Below are 23,806 nucleotides of genomic sequence, written 5' to 3'. Positions count from 1 at the left end.
AACAGATCTACACCAAATCACATTATAATGAACATACCTAGCATACAGAATAAGAAGAAAATTTCAAAAGCAAAAAGAGAAAGGAATCAGATTACATCTATAGGGAAGCCAATTAGGATATCTTCAGATTTTTTAACCCAGACCCTGAAAGCTAGAAGATCCTAGAACATATACCAAGCTCTGAAAGAAAATGGATGCCAACCAAGAATCTTATATCCAGCAAAATTAAGCTTTAGATGTGATGATGAAATAAAAACCTTCCATAATAAACAAAAGCTAAAAGAATTTACAACTTGCAAGCCTGCACTGCAAAACATCCTCTGCAACTATTTCAGGAAGAAGAATTAAAAAATGACAATGAAAATCAGCAAAGGGAAGTATTACACTAAAGGAAAAACTAATCAAAGGAGAAACCAAGTCAATTTAAATTAACAAAACTAAAAAAAAAAAAATGGCTGGGAATACAAATCATGTCTCAATAATAACCCTGAGTATTAATGGCCTTAACTGGCCAATCAAAAAACAGACTGGGAGATTGAATTTAAAAAATAAAAAAGATACCAACAATATGCTGCCTTCAAGAGACTCATCTTATAGGAAAAGACATCCACAGACTGAGGTGAAAGGCTGGGAAAAATCATACCACTCTCGTACACTGTAGGAGCAAGAAGGGGTTTTCATCATCATATCAAATAAAGTAGAATTCAAGCCAAAGTTAGTCAAAAACGATAAAGCAGGACATTTCATACTACTTACGGGAACCATACACCAACACGATATAACAATTACAAATATACATGCCCCAAACAATGGAGCATCTATGTTCATCAAACAAACACTTTTCAAGTTCAAGAATCAGATAGACCACAACACAATAATTTTGGGAAACATTAACACACTTCTTTCACCACTGAATAGATCTCCCAAACAAAAGCTAAACAAAGAAACTATAGAAATCAATAATACAATCAATAATTTAGACTTAACAGACATATACAGAATATTTTATCCATGAATGTGGGAATACACTTTCTTCTCAGCAACACATAAATCTTTCCCCAAAATAGACCATATTATGCCACAAAGCAACTCTTAGCAAATACAAAAAATTAGAGATACTATCCTGTATTGTATTAGATCATAATAGAATCAAATTAGAAATCAATGAAAAAATAAAAAATAGAAGATACACTAATACCTGGAGACTAAATAATACGCTACTAAATGAACAATGGGTTACAAAAGATATCAAAAAGGAGGTTAAAAATTTCTTACAGGTGAATGAGAACATTGATACAACATATCAAAATCTCTTGGACACTATGAAGGCCACACTAAAAGGAAAATTTATTGCATGGATTTCATTTCTTAAAAGAAGAAAAAGTCAACAAATAAATGACTTAATATTACATTTCAAAGCCCTAAAAAAGAACAAATCAACACCAAAAGCATTAGAGAACAGGAAATAATTAAAATTGGAGCTGAAATCAATGAAATGGAAACAAAAGAAACAATTGAAAGAATTGACAAAACAAAAAGTTGGTTCTTTGAAAAAATAAATAAAATTGATAAACCCTTAGCCATGCTAATGAAGAGAAGCAGAGAGAAAACTCAAATTACTAACATAAGTGATGAAAAAGGGAATATCACAATAGACATTTGTTGAGAGCCACAGTTTAGTCGGAATGACACCTGGCATTTTTGCCAGAGGGAATGGTTGAAAGGTGACCCTGCTCCAGGAATAGGGCAGCTCCGGGATTAGGGTGAATCCTGCTGCCTCGAGTGCCTGGTACTTTGGAGTTCCCATTGAGTTCTCGCGGGGTTCTGGGAGAATTGGAGCGCAGAGCCCAGTGGAGTGAGTGTGTTCCCAGGAAGTGTGTGTAGAGTGCCAGTGAGAGTTCAGGAATAAAGAGTTGCTGTTTGAACCTACAAGGCTTTGTGGCAGCTCGGTTATTTGTGCCCAGCCAGACTGTGGCTTTTGGTGGAACGTATGGGGAACGTCTGAAGCTTGGAGGTAAGTGAAATTGCTTGCCCCTGAAGGAGAGCGAAAGAATGGGTGACCATTTCAAAAAACAATGTGTTCTTGTTTTGATTTATTTTGTTTTTATTCAAGTTGCCTGTCCCTAGAACTTTCTCAGGCAAACTGGGGAAAATGGTTGTCTCAAGGTTTGAAGTTGTTCGCCCCTGAGGAACAGATAGAGATAGACCACAAATGCACATGTCAAGAAAATAGAAAAACTGATACAATGATTTTTTTGTTCCATTTTTGTTTCATTCTGTTTCGATTTTGTTTTGTGTTATCTTTTTGGGTTGCATTATCTTTATAGTAGATCAGAAATTAGTAAAAAAACAAACCAAAAAATGTTAAGTAAATTGTTAGAGGTTCAGACTATGGTAGATCAAGTAAAAGAGATGGTCTCTTGAAGTTAGACAGAAGAAGAAAAATTAAAGGAAAAGGGGCTATCGGAAAAAAAGTTACAACAGGAGGCTGCTACTAACACCTTTCTATCACCAAAAGGCGTAAGTGTCCAACCAACAGCTCCACCTATAGAGACAACATATGCTGCGGGGCCCTCCAACCCCCATAGTTGATAGATGGGATCCTGAGACAGGACCTCAAAGATTAGCATGCCCTGTATTTGAGCAGACAGGAGGGCAGTGAATTCACTGTACTTTAGATTTCAAAACAGTGAAGCAGCTAAAAGAGGCTGTAACAACCTATGTTCCCCAAGCACCCTTCACTATAAGCATGGTCAAATCTATTACCAACTTGGACATGATGCCACCAGATTGGGCTAGCATGTGTAAAGCTGTGCTAAATGGAGGGCAATATTTGTTATGGAAGGTTGACAATCAGGAATTTTGCACAGAGAAGGCTAGGCGAAATGCAGCAGCTGGTTATCCTCAGAGAAATCTAGATATGTTGTTAGGAAAAGGACCTTATGAGGGTCAGCTGCAACAAATTGCATATGATCCTACTATATATTCACAAATTGCTGCAGATGCAGTTAGGGCATGGAAGACTTTACAAGGACATGGAGATTTACAAGGTCAATTATCTGAGGTTATACAAGGAGCTTATGAACCTTACGCTGAATTTGTAGATAGGCTTATTCAAACAGCTAGCAGAGTTTTTGGGGATACAGAACAAGCAATGCCATTAATTAAACAGCTAGCCTTTGAGCAAGCAAATTGATGGTGCAAGGAGGCCATTAGACCATGGAAACATGAAGATTTAAACACATATATTAAATTATGTGGAGACATTAATGAACAAGGGCAAATCTTGGCAGCTGCAGTACAATAGGCTTTAGATGCCAAGACAAAAACATGCTACAATTGTGGACAAACAGGACATTTTAAAAGGAATTTCCCCATAGGAGGAGGGTTTAACAAAACTAGGTATCAAAGGGGTAGAATATCTGGTATTTGCCCACGATGCCTTAGAGGGAGACATTGGGCTAATGAATGTCATTCTCAAACCACCATACAGGGTGCTCCGTTATCAAAAAACAGACAAGGACCAAGTGTTTACTCATGATATCATGGAGAAAAATATCAGGCTCCATTGCCAAAAAACAGACAGGGGGGCCTAATGCTCCGGGGCCCAGGACCACAAATATAAGTGGCAATGGAGAAACCCAGCAACACCATCAGGGTAGTGCCTAGGACACATTATTCATTAGATCCCTCATCAGACAAACCAGAGGGAGTGCAGGGTTGGACATCTGTGCCTCTGCCAGAGCAGTACTGACTCCAGAGGTTGGAGTTCAAATCATTCCCACAGGGGTAAAAGGACCTCTTCCCCAAGGAACAGTAGGCTTATTATTGGGAAGGCGTTCTTCTACTCTAAAGGGACTTATGATATGTCCTGGGGTAATTGATCCCGATTATGAAGGTGAAATAAAAATTATATCCAGTTCTCCAAGAGGTATATCAGTAATTTCACCAGGAGATAGAATAGCACAGTTATTAATAATACCCAGCCAGCATGTTAAATTTTCCAGCCTTACTATAGAAAGAGGTTCTAGGGGATTAGGCTCCACAGGTGGAGGTTGGGCAATGCTTTCTTTAAATTTAGATTTTCGCTCAATGCTAAAACTAAATATTCAAGGACATGAATTTAATGGGCTACTGGACACAGGTGCAGAACTTAACATCATCTCTCGTAAAGAATGGCAGAAACATTGGCCATTACAACAGGCTACTCAAACGCTTCGAGGCCTAGGAATAGCAAGTAATCCCAATAGAAGTGTAATGGTGTTAGATTGGAAGGATCCTGAAGGATGTGAAGGAACTATACAGCCATATGTATTGAATCATCTTCCAATAAATTTATGGGGACAAGATGTCCTAGATCAATTAGGTTTGACATTAACAAATAACATCAATCCAAATGCACCCACTATTAGTGCTAGACAAGGTTTTAGGAAAGAAAAAAGATTAGAAGAACAAGAACAAGGTATAGCAGCACCAATTCATATAGATCAAGGAATAGATAGACATGGATTGGGTTTTCAGAAGGGGTCTCTGAGACAATAAAAATTACTTGGAAATCAGAAAGACCAGTATGGGTTCCTCAGTGGCCCCTGACTAAAGAAAAGATACAAGTAGCCCATGACCTTGTCAAAAACAATTAGCGGAGGGACATATACAACCATCCGTATCTCTCCATAATACTCCCATTTTGTCATTAAAAAGAAATCTGGTAAATGGAGATTATTATAAGATTTCTGAGTCATTAATAATGAGATGGTTATTGTGGGACCTGCTCAATCAGGGATTCCCCAGTTGTCTACTTTGCCAAAACCTGGTATGATTTTGCTGTAGATATTAAAGATTGTTTTTACTCAATTCCAATACATCCTGAGGATAGTCCACATTTTGCATTTACTATTCCTGCACTGAATCAAGAAGGTCCTGATCAGAGATATGAATGGAAAGTACTCCCTCAAGGGATGGCTAATAGCCCAACTATGTGTCAAATTTATGTTAACAAAACAATCCAGCGACTTAGAAATCAAAATCCTGAACTACAAATATTTTACTGTATGGACGATGTATTATTAGCACACAAAGATAAAAACACTTTGCTAGAATGTTATGCCACACTAACAAACTTATTAAAAATTATAATCTAGAGATAGAAATAGATAAAGTACAATTAAATTTTCCAATTAATTATTTAGGAGTTCTATTATCCTCAACCATGGTCCATCCACCAAAAATTCAAATACGAGTAGATCAACTCAAATCACTTAATGACTTTCAAAAGTTATTAGGAGACATAAATTGGATAAGACCTTACCTAGGCATACCAACAGGAGAGTTAGGACCTTTATTTGATATGCTAAATGTTCCATCAGATCCAAATTCACCCCGAATGTTAAAGCCTGAAGCAAGAAAGACATTAAAAATTATTGAAAAATATATGGAAAATATTCATTTGGATAGAATTGATATAAGTTTGCCTTTATTATTTATTGTACTACCAACAAAAAAAAATATTCCTATATGAGTATTTTGGCAAGAAGGTCCATTATTGTGGATACATTTATCTTATTCTCCTAACACTATTCTTACTAGGTATCCTTAGGCTGTAGGACAATTAATACTCAAAGGAATAAAAGCAGCAAGGGAGTTTTTGGAAATTCTCCCAATAAAATTATTAATCCATACACTATGGGTCAAATTGATGAGTTAGCTAATGAGTTAAATACTTGGGCAATAATCATGTGCAAATCTAATGTTTCATTTCATAACTACTTACCATCCAATCCTTTGTTGTGTTTTTGGTCTTCGCATCCTATAGTTTTTCCAAAAATGACAAGAAAAACACCTATCATGAATGCTCCAAATATATTCACTGATGGGTCAAATAATGATACAGTAGCAGTAGTTACCCCTGATCAAACTTTTACGTTTTTAGTACCCAAACAATCAGCTCAAATGTAGAGCTTAATGCAGTATTACAAGATTTTGTGATGTTTAAAGATTCTGTATTTAATTTATTTTCTGATAGTCAGTATATAGTTAATGCTATAGTATCCCTTGAAGATGCTGGTAGGATTTCCCCTTCCTCTACTGTTTTCTCTTTGTTTTCCAATATACAAAGTCTAATCTGGGACAGAAAAGATCCATTCTTTATAGGACATATCAGGGCACATAGAAGGTTGCCTGGAGCCCTTAGTTTTGGCAATGTTTTAGCAGATAAAACTACACATGACATACATATTTTCTCTACACTAGAAGAAGCTACAAATTTTCATAAAAGGTTCCATGTTAATGCTAACACTTTACCAAAGCATTTTAAAATAACTAAGGAAGAAGCTAGACAAATAATAAAACAATGTCAAAATTGTGTGACCTTTTTACCACAAGTTAATCTTGGAGTAAATCCTAGAGGACTGATACTTAACCATATTTGGCAGATGGACATCACACACTTGCCAGAATTTGGAAAATTAAAATATTTGCATGTTACAGTTGATACTTCTGGATTTTTGATGGGCTCCCTTCATGCCAGAGAAAAAACTTAAGATATTATAGCTCATTGCTTACAAAATTTTGCCACTGTGGGCGTTCCAAAACTGTTAAAAACAGATAATGCCCCTGGCTATACTTCTACCTCTTTTAAACAATTTTGCTCATCATTTGGCACTACTCATATAACAGGAATCCCATACAATCCACAGGGACAAGGCATAGTTGAAAGAGCTCATCAAACTATTAAAATGTACTTATTAAAGCAAAAAGAGGGAATTGGAAAGGGGTATATATACCTCAAAGATAAACTTAAAATAACACTTTTTACTCTAAACTTTCTAAAATTGCTGCAGAAAGGCATATGTGTCCAAAAAATGTACATAAGCCCAAGGTACTTTGGAAGGATATTCTAACAGGACAATGGAAAAGTCCTGACACTGTGATTGTCTGGAGTCAGGGGTCTGTTTGTGTGTTTCCACAGGGAGAACAGCAGCCTATTTGGATCCCAGAGAGACCAACTAAAGCAATTTCTACAGAACAAAAAGAAGATGACTTGGCTCAAATCCATAACAGCTGATATCCTTACATCTGCAACAGTGGTTCTCCCACACCTGGAGGCTAATGAATAATGAACACCATTAAAGCCTATTTCAAATGTAAAAAACCTTGGGGCTTGCTTGTGGGAAAACCTTCAGACCCATTAAGCAAGTTACAGGAAAAAGGATGGGATATCCAAAGAAGAGTCAAACCCAGGTGGTAACCAGGATGCCTTTTTCAATATCTATTTTATTATTGCCTTTTCCCACATCATGAATTTCTATTTTATTTTTTGAGCTCATACAGACTTAGGTTAATGTTTTTCTGATCAGTTATATTTTTTGACTGTGGAGTTTTTAAACAATGTAAAGGAGATTTCACCTGTGTAAAGCTACAAGGCCTTTACTATTGTCTCATGTGTTGTATGTTATGTGTGCACACTTCTGTTTTGTGTTGTATGTCTGTATGTGCGTATGTCCATATATCATATATGAGGAGCGCTCATGAACAAATGGATCCAAATATTTTTTTTTTTATTCATGTGATTTAAATGGTTTAATTTATATTGGGTAAACAGCTGTTGAGGATTGTTTTAATATGTGAACAAAAATGAGGTTAACAGATCTTTTTGTTTACTTTTACCTTTCCTTTTCATTATATTTAATTATTCTGTTCAGGATAATGTAAATTGTTTAGAAAATTGCTTTCTTTTAGTGCCTGCTGGAATGTTACATAATTTTTTTTAGCCATCATTGCCAGAATTCCTATCTTCATCCCAGTGCAGGTGAAGACAGATAAAACCAAACTACAGCTTCTGTGATAGCTATTACAACAAACTGTATAAACTGATTCATCAATGAATAATTACTCAACAAGTGATGCTCAATCAAGGAGTCGATTTACTTTGGGAGGAAATGGACATATTGATGGATTCCTCTGCTTTGAACTTCTTGCAGAACTTGCCTGGACTATGTATCACTTGTACGCATTGTGAACTATCTGTTGGTGCAACGAATTGTTGTAGTGCTGGGGTTTCTTTGGTGATGGTGTCATCAGTGGTACAATTTTTTCCAAAAAGAGCCATCATTTGGCTTGGTGCTGTGGCATTTTGCATCCTCCTCCCTTCTGCTTGTGATGGTCTAAAATTTGGGGGCCACCAGAGGTGAGGCAAAGAACCTCACCCCCCACTGGCACCAAGGCCAAATTTGGGGGCCAAAAGAGGTGAGGCAAAGAACCTCACCCCCCCACTGGCACCAAGGCCAAATTTGGGGGCCAACAGAGGTGAGGCAAAGAACCTCACCCCCCTACTAGTACCAAGGCCAAATTTGGGGGCCAACAGAGGTGAGCAAAGAACCTCACCCCCTCACTAGTACAAAGGCCTATCCACAAGTATGGCTCTATGCTGGACTGGTAGTCAATGACTGGTAAGATCCAATTGCAATGGTACCAACCTAAGACAGGAGGTTGATGCCTTGAGGTTAGATCATCTGATGACAGGTAAGAACCATATGTAGTATTGGACAACCTAATACAGGCACGGTCCCTAAGCCACATTCTTGTTGTTTAATTAAACAGAAGGGGGGAGATGTTGAGAGCCACAGTTTAGTCGGAATGACACCTGGCATTTTTGCCAGAGGGAATGGTTGAAAGGTGACCCTGCTCCAGGAATAGGGCAGCTCTGGGATTAGGGTGGATCCTGCTGCCTCGGGCACCTGCTACTTTGGAGTTCCCATTGAGTTCTCGCGGGGTTCTGGGAGAATTGGAGCGCAGAGCCCAGTGGAGTGAGTGTGTTCCCCAGAAGTATGTGTAGAGTGCCGGTGAGAGTTCAGGAATAAAGAGTTGCTGTTTGAACCTACAAGGCTTTGTGGCAGCTCGGTTATTTGTGCCCAGCCAGACTGTGGCAGACATTACAGAAATACCTAAGATAATTAGAAATTATTTTGAAAATTTATACTCCAATAAAGTAGAAAATATCAAAGATCTCGACAAATTTCTGGAATAATATGAATCCTCCAAACTGAATCAGGAAGATATACACAATTTAAACAGATCAGTATTTAGCAATGAAATAGAAGATGCCATCAGAAGACTACCAAGCAAGAAAAGCTCAGGACCGGATGCATACAAGCCGAGATCTACAAGATCTTCAAAGAAGAACTGATACCAATACTCCTCAAATTATTCCAAGAAATAGCAGAAGGGGGAACACTTCCTAACTCATTCTATGAGGCAAATATCACCCCGATTCAAAAACCAGACAAGGACACATCAAAGAAACAAAACTTCAGATCAATATCTCTAACAAAATTGTATGCAAAACTTCTCAATAAAATTCTAGCAAATTGATAGTGCATCACAATCAAATGGGGTTCATCCCAGAAGTGGAAAGTTGGCTCAACATATGAAAATCAATAAATGTAATTTATTAATCAATAAACTTAAAGATAACAATCATATGATCATATCAATAGATGCAGAAAAAGCATTTGGCAAAATATTGCACCCCTTCATGTTCAAATACCAGAAAAAGTAGGGATAACAGGAATATATTTCAACATTGTAAATGTTATCCATGTGAAGCCCAATGCCAACATCATTCTTAATGGAGTAAAATGGAAACATTCCCTCTAAAAACCAGAACAAAACAGGAATGCCCTCCTCATCTATTCTATTTAATACAGTTCTTGATACCCTAGGTGGAACTATTAGACTGATGAAAGAAATTAAATTGTACACAAAGCAAAAAATAACTCAAACTATCACTATTTGCCAATGACATGATTCTATACCTAGACTTTCTAAAAAAATTCCACTAGAAAACTCTAGAACTAATAAATGAATTCAGCAAAGTATCAGGATACAAAATCAACACCCATAAATCAAAGGAATTTCTGTATATCAGTGACAAATCCTCTAAAAGAGAAACTAGGAAAACTACCCCATTTACAATAGACTAAATAAATAAATAAATAAATAAATAAGTAAACAAATAAATAAATAAAATACTTGGGAATCAATGTAACAAACGAAGTGAAAGATCTCTACAATGAAAACCACAGAACACTAAAGAAAGAAATTAAAGAAGACCTTAGTAGATGGAAAGATCTCCCTTGCTCTTGTATAACAGAATTAATATTGTCAAATTGACCATACTTCCAAAAGCATTATACAGATTTAATGCAATTCCAATCAAAATCCCAATGACATTCCTCATTGAAATAGAAAAGGCAATCATAAAATTCATCTGGAAAAATAAGAGATTCAGAATAGCTAAAGCAATACTTAGCAAGAAGAGTGAAGCAGGTGGCACCATTATACCAGACCTTAAACTATATTACAGAGCAATAGTAACAAAAACAGCATGGTATTGGCATCAAAATAAATTGGTAGACCAATGGTTCAAAATAGAGGACACAGAGACTAACCCACTTAATTACAGTTATCTTATATTAGACAAAGGCACCAAAAGCATACATTGTAGAAAAGATAGCATCTTCAACAAGTGGTGCTGGGAAAACTGGAAATCCATATCAACAAAATGAAATTAAGCCCCTACCTCTCCCCATTAACAAAACAACACATATAATTCCTACATCTTCATCCACTGAAGATCTAGGAATTATACTAGAAGAAAAAAGAGTAAGCCCAAATTTTCATCATGTCAGATTAGGCTCCAACTTCCTTAACCAGACTCCTATAGTGCAAGAAATAAAATTGAGAATCAATAAATGAAATGGATTCAAATTGAAAAGCTTCTTCTAAGCAAAATAAATAATCAGTGATGTGAATAGAGAAACTTCATAATGGGAGCAAATTTTTACCACATGCATATTAGATAGAGCAATTCTAGAATATATAAATAACTCAAAAAATTTAACACCAAAAACAAATAATTCAATTAATAAATGGGCCAATGACCTGAAGAGACACTTCTCAGAAAATGATGTACAATCAATCAACAAATACATAAAAAATGTTCAGCATCACTAGCAATTAGAGAAATGAAATCAAAACCACTCTAATATTTCATCTCACTCCAGTCAGAATGGCAGCTATTATGCATTCAAACAACAATAAGTATTGGCAAGGATGTGGGGGAAAAGGTTGACTCATACATTGCTGGTGGGGCTGCAAATTGGTGAAGCCAATATGGAAAGCAGGATGGAGATTTCTTGGAAAATTGGGAATGGAACCACCATTTGACCCAGCTATCCCTCTCCTTGGTCTATACCCAATGAACTTAAAAACTGCATACTACAGGGCACAGCCACATCAATGTTTATAGCAGCACAATTCACAATAAATAAACTTTGGAGCCAACCTAGATGCCTTCAATAGATAATAGATTTTAAAAATGTGGCATATATTTATAATGGAATACTAGTCAGCAATGAAAGAGAATAAAATCATGGCATTTTCAGGTAAATGAATGGAGTTAGAGAAGATAATGCTAAGCGAAGTTAGCCAATCCCCAAAAAACAAATGCTGAGTGTTTTCTTTGATATAAGGAAGCTGATTCATAGTGGGATAGGGAGCAGAAGCATGGGAGGAATAGAGGAACTTTAGATAGGGCAGAGGGATTGAAGGAGAAGGGAAGGGGCATGGGGTTATTAATGATGATGGAATGTGATGATCATTATTATCCAAAGACAGGTATGAAGACACGAATTGGTGTGAATATACTATGTATACAACCAGAGATATGGTAAATTATGCTCTATATGTGTAATAAGAATGTAATACATTCCATATGTATGTCATATATAAATTTTAAAAAAGTATTTAAAAAAAGAAAAGAAAACTTGGAATGGAATGACCATTTGATCCAGTTATCCCATTCCTCGGTCTGTATCCAAAGGACTTAAAATCAACATACTATAGTAACACAACCATGTCAATTTTTATAGCAGCTCAATTCACAACAAGCTAAACTGTGGAAGCAACCTAGATGCCCTTCAAGAGATGAATGGACAAAGAAACTGTTGTATATATAAACAATGGAATACTATTCAGCATTAAAAGAGAATAAAATTATGACATTTTCAGGTAAATGGATGGAGTTGGAGAATATCATGCTAAGTGAAGTTAGCCTATCCCCAAATAAACAAAGACCAAATGTTCTCTCTGATAAGTGACTATTGATCCATAATGGTGGGGGGGGGGCGGAACGTGGGGAAAATGGAGCAGCTTTGATGGGGCAAAGGGGAGGAAGGGGTTGGGAGGGACATGTGTGCAGGAAAGATAGTGGGATGAGACAGACATCAATACCCTAGGTTCATGTGTGATTGTACATATGGTGCAATGCTACATAATGTACAACCAGAGAAATGAAAATTCATACTGCAATTGTGTACAATGAATCAAAATGCATTCTGCTGTCATATATACCTAATTGAAATAAATAAATAAATTTTTAAAAAACGGCATACTACAGTAATGCAGCCACATCAATGTTTGTAGCAGCACAATTCACAATAGCTTTATTGTGGAACCAACCTAGATGCTCTTCAATAGATGAACGGATAAAGAAAACATAGTATGTATACACATGGAATATTACTCAGCATTAAAAGAAAATAAAATCATAACAATTGCAGGTAAATGAAGTTGGAGAATATCATGCTTAAGTAAAGTAAGCCAATCCCATAAAACCAAAGACTGAATGTATTCTCTGATATGTGGATGCTGATCCTTAATGGAGGGGGAGCATGGGAAGAATGGAGGAACTTTAGATCTGGCAAAGGGGAGGGAGTGGAAATGAGGGGGCACGTGGGTAGGAAAGATAGTGGAATGAGATGGACATCATTACTGTAAATACACGTATGAAGACACAAATGACGTGACTATAATTTGTGTACAACCAGAGACATGGAAAATTGTGCTCTATATGTGTATTAGGAATTGAAATGCATTCTGCTGTCATGTATAACAAATTTAAATAAAGAAGTAAATTTTTTAAAAAAGATAATGCTGATCTTGTTTGGTGGGAGACTTCTTTTTATGCCACATTTTTAAATGATTTATAAACTTCACTTGTTAAATATTTGTTTGAGTTCCAAAATAAATAAAGTGAATCTAATAATTTAAGTGAAAATAGAGGTCTCCTTATCTTCGTCCTAGTGATCCTGTTATTTTAAAAAGACTAAAACTGTAATAAGTTTCCCTTTTTCTTCAGTGTAGACTTTCACTAAAACTTACATTCAGAGGACATTTATTTGTGCCATCTGGGTTACTGACCAAATTTGGCTAATCAATGTTTCCTGAGAATTCCCCTTAGATTTGAATTACACTGGGAAAATCTTAAGATAGGTAACTGTCAGATATAGTTATTCATTTTTTTCTTTGTTCTGAAGGAGGGTAATTTATTGAATTTGTGTTAGCATTTACATCTCCTCAAGAAGAGAAGATTCAAGTCTTGTGGTTCTTTGTTCTTACTGGTTTCTTAACATTTTTATTTATTTCAACATTTTTTGTCTATATGAATCTATCTCTGTTCCTGTGGTATACCACAGTCCAACAGATGAATTTGTTCACTGTTGAATGCCACAGGAAGGGAGACCTGCGGTGTATTTTCCTAACCACCAACAGGGTCTATTCCAGAACTTTGCCTTAGAACATGATATCATTAGCTTTATAGCCCTCTCTTATGGTTCAAAAATCTGTCATGATTTTGCCATAGATGAAAATGTAGTAAAGTAACACACTTTACTCTATTTACAAAGCTACATAAACTTTAACTCTAAAGCAGCATGGTAGCAACAACTATTAAAGATATCTTGAGTGTGACCATTAGTCTAGGATATCCAGGGACATCTCTGGGCTCTGAGCAGCTCCTCTTTGGGAGATCTGAAATCACTAAGTAACTATCTCCATTTATTTCCACCTGGGAGAGTCATACCTGAAACCAAAGTGCATTAATACAAATGAATCAAAGAACTATGGAGAAAAACAGGACTTGTTATACTGTTTTAAGAATCATATGTAAATTAGCATAATATTATTTGAAATTATATTGTGATAGAATAAATTTCATGTTGTGACTCTAAACAAGCATTCAGAAATAAAAGGGTAGACTAGATCTCTCAGCTAAGAAGTTAAGAGCTTGCTTAGCTTGATAAAAAAAAATCTATTTATGTCTTTAGCAAATTTTAACAAACATCCTATCAGAGATATCTTAAAACTTCCTATTTAAATCAGCAAAGTATAAGAATGCTATCACTGCTTTTATTCACCATTATGTTGGAGATTTTTGTTGATGAATATAAAACAAAAAAAATAAGGAAAATAATAATCAGTGTGAGTTAATGAGGCCATGCTCTGCAAGGTAGGAAAAAGAAAGTGTACAAATCATGAATTGATAATGGGTCCAAAATTTCTGAATATAAGATCCATAAAGAAAAAATCTTTTGCATCATTATTCATAAGAGACTTCTAGATACAAGAAAGGATTGAATAATACAGGGCTTTATAGTGATTTTGTCCTGTGTCACAATAATAATGGAAGGCTTTCTAGAATTTTAAGCAGATATATTATATTGTGACCTTCTAAGCGAGCTGCTTTCTAAGCAAGGCTTGAAAAGAAACAAAAGATAGGAAGACCCTTAGTTAGGAGATGGTTGTATCTCACTAAGAGATGAAGTTGGACTGGGAGATCCTGGAAGGGAAGAGATATAGGGATGCTCTCCCCAGTAGATGAATGGAAGACACAGTCTGGAGGTCTCAGTGATTTATTAGACACATGAGGTGAGAGAGTGAGGACTCTGACAGGCTTCCTATCCATAAAGACAGCAGCAACAGAGAAAACAATAGTACAAATCACTGAGCTAGAAAACATAAGAAACAGTTTATTGGTAAAGTACGTGAAGGTGAATAGATCAGTTCACTGGCTTCAGATTGTCACAAGATATCAAGTTGAAGATGATATTTTAAGAAATTTGTGAATCACACAATTAGAGCTGACGACATAAGTCTGAGAAACTTGAGGATACTGATTATTGAAGAAAACCATGACAGTGAGTGAGATCAATCAGACAAACTGCAGAAGTTGTGAGACAATAAGAAACTCAAGACAGTACTTATTCTCTTTAATCACTTGGAGCAAATAAGTTGAACCTTTTAAAAGGTATGATCAGAGAGGTAGAGAAAAAAACAGGTAAAAATGGATGAAATATCATGGAAAAATTAGTACACAGCTGATGGGAAAATTAGAAGTGGAACAATGAAGGTAAAACTTGGGACAAATGAAAAGCAAGAGGATCTCACATCTTTGGCCAAGAATAAGAAAATGTCAGATGTGATAAACAACTAAGATTGTACAAGGATTCAACTTGACACTTGACTGTGTGGTAGAGACCCCCAGGCCTATTTAGAAATGGGGAGGTTATAGTTTGAGGTAAATTTAAGTTTCTGATGAATGAAGAGACACTTGTTCTTCTGGACTGAGCCAGGCAATTTGATTACAAAGATTGACAACATCTCTCTAGATTCAAGACTGATACCACATTGTGACAGTTGATTTTTGTATCACTTTTTTGATATTTGATCAAACATTATTCTGGATGTGTCTGCTGGTGACTTTAGCATTTAAATTGATAGATTGCAGCTTCTCTCACTTCTATGAGTAGGTCTCATTCAGGTGAAGTTCTTATTGGAACAAAGTACTGATTCTCCTTCAAGTAAGAATTTGTGTCTGATTGCTGAGAGCAGGGACATTATTTCCTACTTTGGGACTTGGTTGAAACATGGGTTTTGGGGAGTTTCAAGCCTAGCAGCATTTGGACTAGAACACCACCATTTGTTCTGAGCTCTGTAGCATGGACTACAGATTGAACTCTCTCTTTCTATTTTTTCTTCTCTCTCCAGATATGTAAACAATAGGTTCATTTACTTGGGACAACCCTAACACATCAAGAGACTTCAACATGTGACTGCTATCCTTGATGGGAGACCCTGCAAGACAATGCACACAGAGAAGATCTGAATCCTTGTAATGGAAGGTGGTTTATTTTACCTAAAGGAATTTTTCTGTGCTAGATTTTGTGAGTAAAGCAAAAGTGAGAGTTATTGTTTATGCTTCCCAGAAGATGAATATCAAAATAAGAAAGAAGAAGGAAACTGGTTTGGAAAATATTTATTATGAACCTTTGGTGGGACACTGTTTTAAGGCATGTTACATCATCACACACATTATCTAAGTGAATCATCATCATAAACAACCTTATAAGGTAAGTGTTCGACCTGTAATGAAAATGAGTTAAAGTCATAAAGTTTATGTAACTTTCCTAAGGTCATACCGCTAGAAGGTAGAAGATGGAGTAATAAAATCCAATCATACTCTACAATTACTCTTTAAAAACCATTCCTTTATACCTGGGTACTTCTTATCTATGTATACGACCATCAGAGAATGATATTAAATGCATAATTATTTTAAGAAATTTTAATATCAAATGAGGCAGTTTAGGCCAATGTTTCCCAAATTTGAATAGTATTTTAAAACAGAAACAATTTTATCAGACTGAATTATTATTTTGAATTATTTTATTATTGTTATGTAATATGAAAGAAAGTAGAAATATATTTTACTTATAACCACATGAACCAAATAAATATATATATTAAATGAAGCAAACCTCCAAAACAATAAATTATATATTATCATTAATAATGTTGCTTACAGAATGAATGAAAAGGATCATGACTACACTAGTCAACTCTTATATTTGACTTGACTATACCAGTATTTGGTGGGACATGTATTTGCCAGTAGTCTCCCATTGTCAAACACCCATTGAAATCTAGACTGCTATGAATTTAAATGGCAATCATATGACAAAAATGTGTAATTTATATACTTATCATACATTAAGTCTTCCTAAGTTCTTTTTGATTAATGTCAGATAATTCTAATAAAAGGGTATAACATCAATTCTAGTCTGAACTAAAATGCAAACCTAGAAGTATACATTTTGTTGTAATATTTTAAGGCATTTCTTGAGCCAGATAACTCAAAATACACATGAAATCATTTTAAATAATGTTCTGGCTTTTTGTACTGGCAAATAACATTAGATGTAAAACGAAACAAATACTTTCTATACATTGGTCTCCTCATCTACATAAATGAGATAAAGATTATAGTTATCTCATGGATTTATGAGAGTTTTAGAAGAGTTAATATGTGTTCAATACTTAAAAGCGTTCTTCTTACTCAGTTCCCAAAAGCCACTGAATCACATCCCACCCTTTTTATTTTTTATTTTATGACAGGGTCTTGCTAAATTGCTTTGGGCCTTGCTAAGTTGCTAAGGCTATCCTCAAACTTGTGATACTCCCTTCTCAGCCTCTGAAGTTGTTGGGATTACAGGCATGAGCCACCACACTCAGGCTTCTCTTAATAGTATTTATCACCATTGTTTTTAAAATTTTCTTATTCTAATTTGTAATATATGACAGCAGAATGCATTGTAATTCATATTACACATATAGAGCACAATTTTTCATATGTCTGGTTGTATACAAAGTATATTCACACCATTCATGTCTTCATACATATACTTAGGGTAATGATATCCATCTCATGCCACCATCTTCTTTACACCCCTTGCCTTGTCCCCTCATTTTCCTCCCCTTTGCCCTATCTAAAGTTCATCTAATCTTCCCATGCTCCCCCTCCCAATCCCACTATGAATCAGCCTACTTATATCATAGAAAACATTTGGCATTTGTTTTGGAGGGATTGGCTAACTTCACTTAGCATTATATTCTCCAACTCCATCCATTTACCTGCAAATGCCATGATTTTATTCTTTTTTAATGCTGAGTAATACCCCATTGTGTAGATATACCACATTTTCTTTATCCATTCATTTACTAAAGGGCATCTAGGTTGATTTCTCAGTTTAGCTACTGCGAACTGTGCTGCAAAAAAATTGATGTGACTGTTTCCCTGGAGTATGCTTTTTAAAAATCCTTTGCGTATAGACTGAGGAGAGGGATAGCTGGATCGAAAGGTGATTCCATTCCCAGTTTTCCAAGGAATCTCTAAACTGCTGTCCATATTGGTTGTACCATTTTGCAGTTCCACCAACAGTGTGTGAGTGTGGCTTTTTCCCCACATCTTCGCCAACATTTATTGTTGTTTTTATTCTTAAAAGCTGCCATTCTGACTGAAGTGAGATAAAATCTTAGAGTAGTTTTGATTTGCATTTCTCTAATTGCTAAAGATATTGAACATTTTTTTCATATATTTGTTGATTGATTATATATCACCTTCTGAGAAGTGTCTGCTCAGTTCCATGACCCATTTATTTATGGGGTTATTTGTTTTTTTCTTGTTCAGCTTTTTTACTTCTTGATATCCTACAGATTAGTGGTCTATCCGATGTGTAAGTGGTAAAAATTTGCTCCAAAGATGTAGGCTCTATTCACATCACTGATTGTTTATTTTGCTGAGAAGAAGCTTTTTAGTTTGAATCCATCCCATTTATTAATTCTTTATTTTTATCCTTGTATTATAGGAGTCTTATTAAGGAAGTAGGGGTCTGATCTGATATGATGGAGATTAGGTCCTACTTTTTCTTCTGTTAGACTCAGGGTCTCTGGTTTAATTCCTAGGTCCTTGATCTACATTGTGTCGAGTTTTATGCAAAGTGAGAGAGAGGAGTTTAATTTAATTTTGTTGCATATGGATTTCCAGTTTTCCCAGCACTACTTGTTGAAGAGACTATCTTTTCTACAATGTATGTTTTTGGTGCCTTTGTCTAATATAAGATAACTGTAATTAGATGGGTTAGTCTCTGTGTCTTCTATTCTGTACCATTGGTGCCAATACCATATAGTTTAAGGTCTGGTATAATGGTGCCACCTGCTTCACTCTTCTTGATAAGGATTGCTTTACCTATTCTGAGTCTCTAATTTTTCCAGATGAATTTTCTGCTTGCTTTTTCATTTCCATGAAGAATGTCATTGGAATTTTGATTGGAATTGCATTAAATCTGTATAATGCTTTTTGAGGTATGCTCAATTTTACAATATTAGTTTTGCCTATCCAAGACCAAGGGAAATATTTCCATCTACTAAGGTCTTCTTTAATTTCTTTCTTTAGTGTTCTGTAGTTTTCATTGTAGAGTTCTTTCACCTAGTTTGTTAGATTAATTCCCAACAATTTCATTTATTTTTGAGGCTATTGTAAATGGGGTAGTTTTCCTTTCAGAGGATTTGTCACTGATATATAGAAATCACTTTGATTTATGGATGTTGATTTTGTATCCTGCTACTTTGCTGGATTCATTTACTAGTTGTTTTCTGGTAGAATTTTCTGGGTATTATATGTATAGAATCATGTCATCAGTAAATAGTGCTAATTTGAGTTCTTTTGTACCTCTTTGTATCCAATTAATTTCTTTTGTCTGTCTAATTGCTTTGGCCAGTGTTTCAAGAAATATGTTAAATAGAAATGGTGAAAGATGGCATCCCGGTCTTGTTCCAGTTTTTAATGGGAATGCTTTCAATTTTCCTCCATTTAGAATGGTGTTGGCCTTGAGCTTAACGTGGATAGCATTTACAATGTTGAGATATGTTCCTGTTATACCTAGTTTTTCTAATGTTTTTAACATGAAGGGGTGCTATATTTTGTCAAATGCTTTTTCTGCATCTATTGAGATGATCATATGATTGTTATCTTTAAGTCTATTGATGTGATGAATTACATTTATTGATTTCCATATATTAAACCAACCTTACATCCCTGGGATGAACCCCACTTGCACTATCTTTTTATATGTTTTTATATTCAATTTGCCAGAATTTTATTGAGAATTTTTGCGTCTATGTTTACTAGAGATATTGGTCTTAAGTTTTCTTTCTTTCTTGTGTCTTTGCCTGGTTTTTGGAAACAGGGTGATATTGGTCTCATAGAATGAGTTTGCAAGTATTCCCTCTTTTTCTAATTCCTGAAATAAATTGAAGAGTGTTGTTATTCATTCGACTTTAAATGCCTTGTAGTACGTGGCTGTGTATCCATCTGGTTCTTGGCTTTTGTTGGTTGGTAGGCTTCTGATGGTGTCTTCTATTTCATCACTTGAAATTGATCAGTTTAAATTGTGTGTATCATCCTGATTCAATTTGGGCAAATCATATGAGTCTAGAAATTTGTCAATAGCTTTGATATTTTCGATTTTATTGGAATACAATTTTTAACATAATTTCTAATTATCTTATGTATTTCTGTAGTATCTGTTGTGATATTTCTTTTTTTCATCACATATATTAATAATCTGAGTGTCTCTCTGCTTCTTTTCATTAGCATGGCTAAGGGTTTATCTATTTTATTTATTTTTTCAAAGAACCAACTTTTTCTTTTGTCAATTTTTTAGTCATTACTTTTGTTTCAGTTTCATTGATTTCAGCTCTGATTTTAATTATTTTCTGTCTTCTCCTGATTTTGCTGTTGATTTGTTCATCTTTATCTAGGACTTTGAGATGTAATATTAAGACATTTATTTTTTGACTTTTTCTTCTTTTTAGAAATGAACTCCATGAAATGAATTTTCCGCTTAGTGCAGACTTCATAGTGTCCCAGATTTTAATACATTGTATCTGTGTTCTCATTCACCTCTAAGAAATTTTTAATCTCCTTTTTGATGTCTTTTATAACCCAATGTTCATTCAGTAGCATATTATTTAGTCTCCAGGTGTTGGAGTAGTTTCTAATTTTTATTCTATCATTGATTCTAATTTCATTCTATTATGATCTAATAGAATGCAGGGTAGTATCTCTACTTTTTTATATTTGCTAAGAGTTGCTTTGTGGCATCATATATGGTCTATTTTAGAGAAGGATCCATGTGCTGCTGAGAAGAAAGTGTATTTGTTCATTGAAGGATGAAATATTCTATATATGTCAGTTAAGTTTAAATTATTGATTGTATTATTGAGTTCTACACTTTGTTTAGCTTTTGTTTGGAAGATCTATTCAGTGGTGAAAGAGGTGTGTTAAAATTACCCAGAATTATTGTGTTGTGGTCTATTTGACCCTTGAATCTTAGAAGAGTTTGTTTGATGATCATAGGTGCTCCATTGTTTGTGGCATATACATTTGTTATTGTTATGTCTTGTTGATGGTTCCCTTAAGCTGTATGAAATGTTCTTCTTTATCCCTTTTGATTAACTTTGGCTTGAAGTCTACTTTTTTTTTTTTGAAATTAAGATGGAAATCCCTTGTTGCTTTCACATTCCATGTGAGTGGTATGATTTTTCCCAACCTTTCACTTTCAGTCTGTGGATGTCTTTTCCTGTGAGATGAGTCTCTTCGAGGCAGTGTATTGTTGGGTCATTTTTTTTAAATCCAATCTTCCAGTCTGTCTTTTGATTGGTGATTTTAGGCCATTAACATTCAGAGTTATTATTGAGACATGATCTATATTCCCACCCATACTTGTTTATTTTTGGTATTTAACTTGAATTGGTTTCCCTTTGATTAGTTTTTCCTCTAGTGTAATACCTTCCTTTGCTGATTTTCATTGTTGTTTTTCAATTCCTCTTCATGAAATATTTTGCCAAGGATGCTCTGTAATGCAGGCTTCCCAGTTGTAAATTCTTTTAATTTCGTTCATCATGGAAGGTTTTTACTACATCATCACATCTAAAGCTTAATTTTGCTGGATGTAAGATTCTTGGTTGTCATCCATTTTCTTTGAGAGCTTGAATATGTTGTTCCAGGATCTTCTAGCTTTCAGGTTCTGGGTTGAAAAATCTGCATATAATCTAATTGTTTTACCCCTATATGAAATCTGATTCCTTACTCTTGTGGCTTTTAATATTCTTTCCTATTCTGTATGTTCTGTATGCTACACATTTTCAATATAATGTGCCTTGGTGTAGATCTGTTTTGATTTTGTATATTTGGCGTTCTGTAAGCCTCTTGGATTTGGTTTTACAATTCATTATTCATATTTGGAAAATTTTCTGGTATTATTTCATTGAATATATTGCTCATTCTTTTAGTTTGGAAATCTATTCCTTCCTCTATTCCAATAACTATTCCATATTTCTTGAATGTTCTGCTAATGGTTTCTTACCATCTTCACTGTGTGATCTACATTCTTTTTAAGATTATATATTTTGTCTTTTATTTTCTGAGGTCCTATCTTCCAAGTGGTCTAATCTGCTGTTGATGCTTTCAATTGAACTTTTAATTGGTTTATTGCTTATTCGTTTCAATGATTTCTGCTTTTATTTCCACCTCTATCTCCCTATTGAAGTAATTTTTTGCTTCCTGTATTTGTATACGTAAGGCTTTGTCAAAATGATCTTTTGCTGCCTGTATTTGCTCTCTATGTCATCCTTTATTTCATAGAACATTTTAATTATGTACATTCTGAACTCCTTCTCTGTAATTTCTTCTGCTATACTGGCCATGGATTGTAATAATGGGGTATATTTGTTTGGGGCACTTTCTTCCCTTGTATTTTCATATTGCTTATGTATCTTCTTTTCTAGAACTGTGGATCCTAGGCATTGTCATTTTTATCCTATAGGCTTATAGTGCCTCTGTAGGGATCCAATATCTCTCCTTAGAGGTCAAGGACAATGTTATCAGAACCCAATATAAACAATATACCCCCTAAAAAACGTTTGCTAATAGATGTTTATAGTTGGTCACAATGTACACAAATGGTGAATTAATTTATTATCTACACTATATTCAGTAGGTTTGTAAAAGGGTTTACAGTTTCTGATGATGGACAAAGAATCAGGAGTGAGGAGTAGGATGATATGTTGAGGAGGTAGAAAGTGAGGATATAGAGTTGTTACGTCTTAGGAGGTATGAAAAAGAAATCTAAAGAAGAAGGTTAGTTTTAGGAGAAGAGAGAGGAAGTAATTTTGGGTAGACAAGTACTTTTGGGTGGGTAGTAGAATACATAAAACAGACATATATATTAAGAAAATTTTTTTAAATGTTAAAAGAATAGAAATTGGTGGGAATAAAAGGAAAAAAACTAAAAGTGAAAATAATATACAACCCAATTTTAATATACTATTCAGATGTCCCAGTCCTCAGAATTGTAATTCATGCAAAAAACTTGGTTTCAGGAAAATGGAGAGGGAGAGGGGAAAAAAAAGTTTTGAAGGAATTCACAGGGAATGTTTTGGTTGGAAATCAGTATCTTTTCTGCTTCCCTTTTCCTCTAATAAGTAGGGTCCTCTGTAGTTAGCTGGAATGTACACCCTCAAGATGGTGAAGGTAACCAGGGTGTCACTGTGCCAGTTTAGCAGCTGCTGGGGAGAGGGGAGAGTTAGAAATTGAGTACCTGGCTAGCCAGCTTGTGTGAAGTTCCCATATTCAGGCAGGTTACTGTGCAGAGGGGACTATCTCCACTGCTGCAGATACCCAAGATGGCTGTTACCAGGGGAGTCCCATATTGTTAGATGGGGGTCCACACAAGAGTGGTAGCTGGAATTCCGGCATGTGGAAGCTGCCCGTGTCCTGCATGGGAGTGGTGTCGTTGGTTCTGCTCAGGTAGGTGGCTGAAAGTTTTGTGCAGGTGTTGATTGTTCCACTTGGGTACCTGGTAGTCCTGCATGGGTGAGTATTTGGGAGACCTAATATGACACTGAGGTCTGGAGCCCTGGACTGGCACGTAGGCATGAATCCTGCATGGGAGCAGGAATATCGCTGGCAGAGAAGCAGTATGTATTCTCACTACTAGAATCCCAGGTAGCTGAGAGACACAGAGTGCTGCCTTTCTCTGGCCCGCCATCTTGTATCTTCCTTTATCAC

The sequence above is a fragment of the Urocitellus parryii genome, chromosome Y, assembly GCF_045843805.1.
Source record: "Urocitellus parryii isolate mUroPar1 chromosome Y, mUroPar1.hap1, whole genome shotgun sequence".
Classification (NCBI taxonomy): Eukaryota; Metazoa; Chordata; class Mammalia; order Rodentia; family Sciuridae; genus Urocitellus; species Urocitellus parryii.
Note: the sequence above shows the minus strand (reverse complement) of the source record.